Source organism: Ostrea edulis, chromosome 6 (genome assembly GCF_947568905.1).
Source record: "Ostrea edulis chromosome 6, xbOstEdul1.1, whole genome shotgun sequence".
NCBI lineage: Eukaryota > Metazoa > Mollusca > Bivalvia > Ostreida > Ostreidae > Ostrea > Ostrea edulis.
In genome coordinates this window covers 81,656,132-81,666,041 of record NC_079169.1, presented here as the reverse complement: position 1 = coordinate 81,666,041, position 9,910 = coordinate 81,656,132, and positions in this window count along the sequence as shown.

The window sequence follows — 9,910 nt, the reverse complement described above, 5'->3', positions numbered from 1 at the left end:
TGATTACTATTCCCCCCCCCCCTCCTTCCTGATTTTTTTTTTTTGGACACTAGATTTATTTTACCGGAATAAGGCCAATCCCTAACGTGAAACGATTACCTAAATTGGGATGGGATAGACAGGGAATCCACACATTTTGAAGAAAATATCGCCAAAAAAATCAAGGGGGGGGGTTAGTTAGGCACCTGACTGTAGCCAAAACCTGTTGATTAAATGTTAACCATTTGAAGCTGATCAATACATGTACATATAAACAATTCTTAATTACTGCACAACATGTTATGAGCAAGCATTTTGTTTTTACATACATTGTATATACATATACACATGCATTTATATTCGAGTTAAAAGACTAAGGTAGGGGGTGTGTGTCGAATTGCTAATTATAAGTTAGATGTGCTAATACATGCATATTATATGAATAATTAGACTTATTATTTGATCTCAAATTATATATATTCCTAATTATCTTAATATTAATTACAGATTTCCAATATCAAGGAAATTAACTTGATTTTTTAAAGTTAGATTTTAAATAAGAGTTATTCTTGTGTATTACATGTATAATATACATGATATACTAGGCGATATAAAATTATAATTTTACAGGTACGTGGCTGTATCAAGTAGTCTAATATAGGACAGAAAGGTGAATCTTTGAAGTTCGTTAATGGCTATATAACAAGCAATATGATGGATGATGGTACTTGTTTATGGGGGGGGGGGGGGGGGGGGGGGGGGGGGGGGGGGGGGGGGGCATTCAATCACATTTAAAAAAAAAAATGCAACACCGTCTATTTTTCATAAATACTAATAACTGGTATAATGGGGGGATGTAGTTATTAATTAATAAATTCACTCACAATTTCTTTTTTCATTTGAAATACATTACAAACATACTACTAATTTAATGGATAGGGGCGGACGTGGAAAATGGTTAGGGATTAATTCACTCACAATTTTTTCCCAATACAGTGTCTTTCTCATACATACTAATAATTGGTATAAATCTACCATGGTATTGGATAACACCGTGCATATAAATGATGTACTAGTACATGTAAGTGCATACATGTATAATATAGGCGTACATAACTAGGCCTACGTGTGGATGGGTGTGTCGAAATAAGATCTGATATGACATGCATACATTCTTTTTAAAAATGCTTGAAGTAGTCAACATCATCATGATCATTGGAAAAAGTATGGTCTATGCCGGAATATACAAATATTGTAAAAACATTGCAATGGGTCCTATGGCACACACTTAAAATTGCTACATTTGTTTGATCCGCGCACTGACGGAAATATACGAGTACGTAACCACATTTTGTGTGACGAAGTCATCAAAGGAATTGACGCATTGTAGTAAACAAAGGAGGCAGGGCAGGCCTTTATGTGTGCAGACAATAATGAATCATGGTATGCACTGAATAATAGCTGGTACAGCCTTGCTTCGGTTTGTAAGATGCTCTACGTTTCCCCGCACTAAATCTGTTAACTCGTAGAGATACCGCCTGGGCAAACGATGCCTCTCGACTACCTCAACATCACCGAGGTAGTCCAGCGGATTATTTCTATCGCGAAACACCCGCAACGCACGTTTTTTATGAGTCTCATTTATAACATTAAACATTAGAAATGCAGCCATGTTGAATTATTTTAATAACCCGGGCATAGTAACAAAGATTTTATGGAGCACTTACGACAAAACGTGGGACATAGGGTCGCCACCGGGCGGTCGTAGACTTAAGGCCGAATTTCATCGTAACTCGTAAATCCTAAATCTTTGTAAAACGGTCTCAAATCGTAAGTTATGTCTTGCGACTAATTTAAGACTTACGACCTTTTGTAAAACGGGCCCCTGAGTCCTATGGGACGGAAAAGTCCTTAAACCTGTAATCACTAAAGGTCAATAAAAGCGTGAAAAGGTTTCAAAATCAGGGTTTACCGACCATTTTAAATATGCGTATTGTACAGCTAGTGTATTGTAATGGTAGGTCTAGATACATTGTACATAATGGATCTGTTGTCCATTCGTCTTAAATTGATATGACAGTTTTTTTTTTTAGTTTTTTTTTTAAACAGGTCAAAGTTTGGTTTATTTTTCAAAACTTTTCTCCCATGTAACCTATATGTTACTTATTCCTTGATCAATATGATGTGTAAGAAACTTTTCCATGTATTATTTCATAGCTTGTATTGGACGTGGTTGGGCAGATATTTTTCTGAATTGAGAAAGACATTGAATTCAGGTTTTCTTCGAAAATATCTAAACAACACAACAAAAAATTATCCACTATAAAAAACACTCATAGAATTACTCAATTTATGTTTCCCTGGAGTTCAGGAGGTTGCACACACATTTAGGCAATACATGAATGCAGCGATAACCATTTGTACCCACCGCGTGTGTACGAAAACTTATTTAGTGTCTCACCGTGCATAAGAGTTCAACAAAGGGAAACAACTATTGGGTTGGTTGTATATTGTTTAATGTCCCCCTCGAGAATCCTTCACCATATGGAGACGTCACCATTGTCAGTGAAGGGCTGCAAAATTTAGGACTATGTTCGGCGTTTACGGCCTTTGAGCAGAAAGGGATCTTTATCGTGCCACACCTGCTGTGACAGGGCCTCGGTTTTTTGCGCTTCTATCCAGTGGCGTAGCCTGAGTTAATTAATGTGTACGCCTATTGTACGGCGAGGGGTCTGGGGGCCGCTCAAGGCCCCCAGCGGGTCCAGGGCAAGGCCCTGGTAGGGGGTCCTAGGGAGACTGATGTACCGCAGATACTGCAGACACTTATTTTTCACCTATGTTTGTAGCATTGAATAGTTGGGTTTTTTTTTGTGTGTACGCCCGGGCGTTTTGACGTAAACGTAGCTACGCGCCTGCTATCCGAAGGACCGCCCCATTTAGTCATCTCTTTACGACAAGCAAGCTAGGGGTACTGAGGACCTATTCTAACACGGATGCCCACGGAATGAAATTGAGCAACTCGGAAATTGCGTATACCAGGTATTTAGAATGTGAATATCAGAAGAACATATTCAGACCAGAAAATTCCGTCTGCGCAGTCAATATTGTATAAATATATTGCAGTTACTTACCCTAAGAGAAAAGTAATCATAATTCTCAAAGTTTGACTTTATCGATTCTCAAACTCAAATATTCATAGCAGGTATCACATGATGCAGACAGCCGGCAGAAATGCGCGAGGAATTGTTATATTTGCCCTTTAGTAAATGTTTCAGTAACGAATGTTATATCTTGACGCGTTTGTTGAATTTCAGGTGAATCATTGGCTTCTTTATAAGACCGGCGAACATTAAATTATGGCAAGAAATGAAATTTACAGCATTTGCCAGTCTAAATCTTACTCTCAGTACGCTACGAAATTTTCATGAAGGAAATAGTACGTGTTGATAAAACGTTTCTTGTATCGAAAGTTACATTTCTTACATTTGGAGAATAATAACTTGTCTCAATGCCATATTCAAATATCGCTTGATGAACCTATTTCCTAAGGTTTTTTTAAAAATATATCTTAGCGATAAATAAAATAAGATGTAATCTGTGGCCATTTATTGGATGTTTCATTGACCCTAGGGTGGTACATGCACAATATACACGCTTCTGCTTAAAGACATACGCAAAAGGCGTTAAACTTTTATACAAATGGAAACAATGCAAAGAAAATCAATAAACACCGTCTCAGTTTTTTCTTCTTCATTTGCTTGTTAATCAATTCTAAAAGATTAAGTCGACGTATGTTACAAAATGAGGGCATCTAGGCTTCCTACAAAGGTTATATGTAAAGAGGAAAGAAAAACTATATCATGCCTAAGGAGGCTATAGGTCCATGAAAGTATAGCACACACTCTACACCCTGTATTTCCTACAGCTATACTTCTACTATTGCATCCAAACTTTTCAATTATAAACAAACTTTGCAGTGCTTAGATATAGACCATCTTATACGTAATCCACCAACATGTTCTTGTTCTTTAGCTTTCAACTATAGTCCAGCTGGACATGTCATTACTGGTGATGTTGATATAGTTGAAAATGAGGACCTCAAATCACTTATTCTTAAAGGTCCTAAATATAGAGAACCTCGGTCTTTTAATTGGCGACAGAACTTCATCTCTATTATGAGTTCTGTCGAAGATTATGCCAGACGATGGGTTAAATATGAAAAAGAAGAACTTGATACATTGTCAGAATGGGTTAAAAGCATATTAAGAGGGATATCAAAATCCCGCATTAGACACATGAAAACAAAAGTACGTACCATCTATCCTTCTGTGTTTAGTAAACCAGAAGTGATAAAAGAATTAGATAGGTTACATGAGGAATATGTTTTGGTTCCAACTGACAAAGCTAGTAACAACATTGTATTTGTTTGTAAGGCTCATTATTACAACTGTATTTTAAACGAACTTGGCATCAATTCCACTTTTGGTAATCATACTTATACTCCAACTGCCCTTTCAAAAGACGAAATTCTTCGAAACCATGCTTCAGTTTTAGACGCATTTAATATTCCAGTCAATGGGTCGAATGAATATGAGTTACCGTACCTATACTGGATTCCTAAACTACATAAAAACCCTTACAAACAAAGATACATTGCTGGATCCAGTAAGTGCTCTACCAAGCCCCTATCTTTGCTCCTCACGAAAATGTTAACAGCTGTGAAGGAGAAACTTCAAACTTACTGTGCGACTACATATGCCAGAAGTGGTGTTAATCAAATGTGGATTCTAAAAACTTCTAAAGAACTTTTAGTAAACTTGAAATCACAGAATTTTTCCCAAATCAATAGCATTAAAATCTATGACTTTTCAACACTATACACGACCATTCCTCACGATAAATTTCAACACTATACACGACCATTCCTCACGATAAATTAAAGACTAGACTTTTTGACATCATAGACAGTTGCTTCTTCAACAAAAACAGAAAACGGAAATATTCATATCTAGTGATCAGTCATTCAAAAACTTACTTTGTTAAACACCACTCTGATTCCACGCACAAGTACTCTGAAGTTGAAATAAAAAATATGCTAGAGTTCCTCATTGACAATATCTTCGTGGTCTTTGGTGATCAGGTCTTCCAACAGTCTGTTGGAATTCCCATGGGCACGAATTGTGCTCCTTTGTTAGCTGACCTGTTTTTATATTCATATGAAGCAGAATTTATTCAAAAACTTCTACGTGAGAAGAAAAAATCTTTCGCTGTGACCTTCAATTCGACTTTTAGATATATCGATGACGTTTTGTTTATTAACAATGATAGTTTTCATTCATATGTCGATTTGATATATCCCTGTGAGCTCGAAATAAAGGACACCACAGAGTCGTCCACTTCTGCTTCATACTTAGATATTTTATTGAAAGTAGACATTAACAGCAATATTCCATTATCACCTGCATATTGTGTTTATATATCTCAACTGATTCGATATGCAAGAGCTTGTTCTGGGTATAGTCAGTTTTTAAATCGAGGTAAGCTACTGACAAACAAGTTGATGGTACAGGGATTTCAACAGTCTCGATTGAAGTCAGCATTTCGCAAATTCTATGGTTGTTATAACGATCTAGTTCGTCAATACAACCTCGCATTGGGTCAAATGCTGTCTGACTGTTTCATACCGATTGTTAAGCCGTTCATGGCACACTGATTTTGACTGTGGATAACTCCATTTACCTGATCAGGATATGGGGCTCACGGCGGGTGTGACCGGTCAACAGGGGATGCTTACTCCTCCTAGGCACCTGATCCCACCTCTGGTGTGTCCAGGGGTCCGTGTTTGCCCAACTATCTATTTTGTATTGCTTGTAGGAGTTATGAGATTGATCACTGTTCGTTATCTTCACCTTGCATGTACATCTGATTTGATATACACATAGATTGTTTTCTAATAAAGTGCCGGCGACATAGATTGCACGCTTGTAATGACTTTGAGTGACTACTCCCATCTCCTCTATGGGTAAAGTAATCCATGGATATTCTGCGAGATCCTTTGCAATTATCTAATTTTTATGAACATGGGATCCTGTAAATGACTTATCAAAAGTAACGAAGTGCTGTTTTATTGATATAATAGTGTGTCCAGGGGTCCGTGTTTGCCCAACTTTCTATTTTGCATTGCTTATGGGATTTATGAGATTGATCACTGTTCGTTATCTTCACCTTTCATTCGTATTACCTGATCAAGATATAGGGCTCACGGCGGGCTGACCGGTAGACAGGGGATGCTTGCTCCTCCTGGGCACCTGATCCCACCTCTGGTATATTCAGGGGTCCGTGTTTGCTTAACTCTCTGTTTTGTATTGCTTGTACAGTGTAGGAGTTATGGGATTGGTCGCTGTTCGTTGTCTTCACCTTTCGCTGGGAAAATTGCCCATGACAACATTTTTCCTTATAAATAATTGATTTTCAATGGAATATACATTTTTTCACTATCAATAGTTTACCAAATTTTTCATTCTATCCAGTGAATAAATTCCTCTGAAAGATATATTTCTAACATGCGCAAAGTTTAATTTAATAAAGATTTTTGCAAAAACCTATGACATCACACGAGGATCGATCTACCTAAGGCTGAAAGAGCGTAAAACACGAATTACTAAGAGGTATTTGATAGATTTTTTCTCTTTTAAACTTATGGCACGGTATTGTTGTAACGGAATTCACAGCTTTACACAGAGATAAGTACACGTACATAATGTACCTTTGAAAGTCTGAACTGGACACGTGACTGTCATTTCATTCGTGCAAATGGCCGAGTGACGGTTGTTTTTAAACACCGATCTAAAATTAAATAATTTGGGTCAAAACAGGTGAAATAATGTATGACATGTCGTACAGCCTCATACATGTATATACGTGCGTGCGATGAAGTAAGAGCGTTTCTACAAGGTGGGAAAAAATGTCGAAATTCGGACCGTACTACTTTAAACACTTATAAGTTTAATGGTGTGAAGTATAGAAAAATTGGATCAAAATGGCTTGGAACGATTCCTTTTGACAAAACCCTATCATCACTTCCTATGAAAAATATAGTGAAATTTTTAATTGTCCCGAAACTTTTGTCCACTGTCAAAGTACAGGAAGTTTTTATAAATCATTGAATTGATGGCGGGTCATGGTGGTACGCGATACATCGTCTCATGGTGGTACGCGATACATCGTCTCATGGTGGTACGCGATACATCGTCTCATGGTGGTACGCGATGCATCATCTCATGGTAGTACACGATACATCGTCTCATGGTGGTACGCGATACATCGTTTCATGGTGGTACACGATGCATCGTCTCATGGTAGTACGCGATACATCGTCTCATGGCGGTACGCAATGCATCGTCACATGGTAGTACACGATACATCGTCTCATAGTGGTACGCGATACATCGTCTTCTGGTAGTTTACGATACATCGTCTCAGTGGTACGCGATACATCGTCTCATAGTGGTACGCGATACATCGTCTTCTGGTAGTACACTGTACATCGCCACATGGTACTAAGCTATACATCGTCTAATACTGATACGTTATACATCCTCTCTTGTTGATGCGCTACACATCCTGTTCATGGTAGTACACAAAACACTGTCTTACAGTGTATGGTGCGCCATGCATGTCCCACAGTGATATGCTATACATCGTGCCATTATAACATGCTATACATCATATCATGTTGATACGCTATTATATAATACATAGTCTCATTCTGATACATGATACTTTGTCTCATGGTGATACGCGATTATACATTTCATCTAATGACAACACACAAACAAGTTTCAATCCCGTGGGGATCTGGGTTAGAAAAGGTCCTCAGTACCCCTTCCTTGTCGTAAGAGGCGACTAAATGGGGCGGTCTTTCGGATGAGACCGCAAAAACTGAGGTCCCGTGCCACAGCAGGTGTGGCATGATAAAGATCCCTCCCTGCTCAATGGCCATAAGCGCCTGAACATAGGCCTAAATTTTGCAGCCCTTCACCGACAGTGGTGACGTCTCCATATGAGTGAAAAATTAAACAATATACAACTAATCAACCAACCAAACAAACAAGTTTCAACCGGTTGTGATACCTCATTGGTAGAGCGTTCGCTTCGTAACGGGAGAGACTGCCTCGGTGGCCTAGAGGTTAGAGCGTTCGTCCCGCATGCGGAAGGCCGGAATTCGAATCCCGGCCGCGACAAACCGAAGTCGTTAAAACAGGTAGTGGCAGTAGTGACAGTTGAACAGTACCATCACCAAACGCTCGGCATCAGATGTGAATGTCACGGGTCCTTGGAGATCACCTTAAAAACGGATGTCCCCTGTCACAGTAGGTGTGGCACGCTAAATAACCCGCACTGCTCAATGGCCGTAAGCGCCGAGCAAAGGCCTAAATTTGATGGCCTTCACCGGTCTTAGTGACGTCTCCATATCGGTGAAAAATTCTCGAGAGGGACGTTAAACAAGATACAATCAATACAACCGTAACGGGAGATCGTTTAAGCCCCGCCCATGCCATGGCTGCGTTAAACCTAAGACGTCATCATAGATAATGATTGCTCCTTCACCAAACGCTCAGCGTTTAGAAGTGAGAATTACGGGTCTTTCAGATGTGACCTTAAAAACGGAGTTCCCGTGTCTACACAGACGTTAGCATGATAAAGAACCATCACTGCTATGGTCGTAAGCGATTAAGCATAGGTCTAAATTTGTGGTACTTCATCTACAACTGGTGACGTATCAATATGAGTGAAAAAGCCCTGACGGGACGTAAAACAACCAACCAACAACAAGCACGTTTCGTATAGAAGAAATAAAAGCGGAAGATGAAATATTATGATTTCTGTCCATAGGAACCTTTCTTCATACATTTGTAGGTCCGCAGGGGCGAATCCAGGAATTGTGGTTACGGGGCGCGCAACTTTATGAGGCAGTGGGTCCAGGGCGAAGCCCTGGTGGGGTTCCAGGGGTGAAGCCCCCGGAAGCTCCTGGATTTTACAGGTTTTATAGAGCTTGAAATATTTCTCCTATTAAGTCATTTGTACTATTTTCTATCATTTTAATAAGGTGAAATTAATAAAATGACCCAAATTTTAAGGGTTTTTTTTGGAAACAATTAAGTTCTCCCAATAAAGTAATTCAAGAAATCAAAGGATTTTGTCATTTATTTCTCCGGGAGTGGAAGAAATTTCTTTATCGTTTAGTACATTTTCCGAAACAAGATACCGCGATTTGCTTTAATATTGAAAATTTTAGGGGGGGGGGGGGGCGCCGGCTGCGCCCCCTCTAAATCCGCCAATGGTCCGCGTTATATAGGAAATGGATCTCCTAATCTTAAGCATGAATTATAAACAATATAGGCTTTATAATAAAGTGTTTCATTATTAGCTACACGTACATGTATGTTGAAATTGATTGAATATTGTTTAAGGTAACTCCATACTCGCAGTTTTATCTGATACAAGTTTGAAAAATGTATTTATTTCCATTCATCAGAGTTAAAACTAACAAATTATCAAATAAAATACATATGTCATCACACTTTTTAAGATACGAGATGTACATAAACAGAATCATCTATCACCGTCAGAAAATTGCAATTTTCCCCGTGTGTCTTTGCTTTTAATACTTGAGAATCCACTGCTTTAGAAACTGTATCTAATCTTTTTACCAAAATGTACAATTATATCGTGTTTGAAATATTAATCCTGTTTTATGTATCTATTATGAAAGCAAAGCACCCCTATTACAGTGTACATGTATGGTCGATATACGGTGTATTAGTTATTTACAGAAAATATCTTAGTGTTCCACTCTCATCTCCTTATCAGCACTATATATTGTACATACACTTTAGAGATCAATTAACTTTAATCTATAATAGATAAC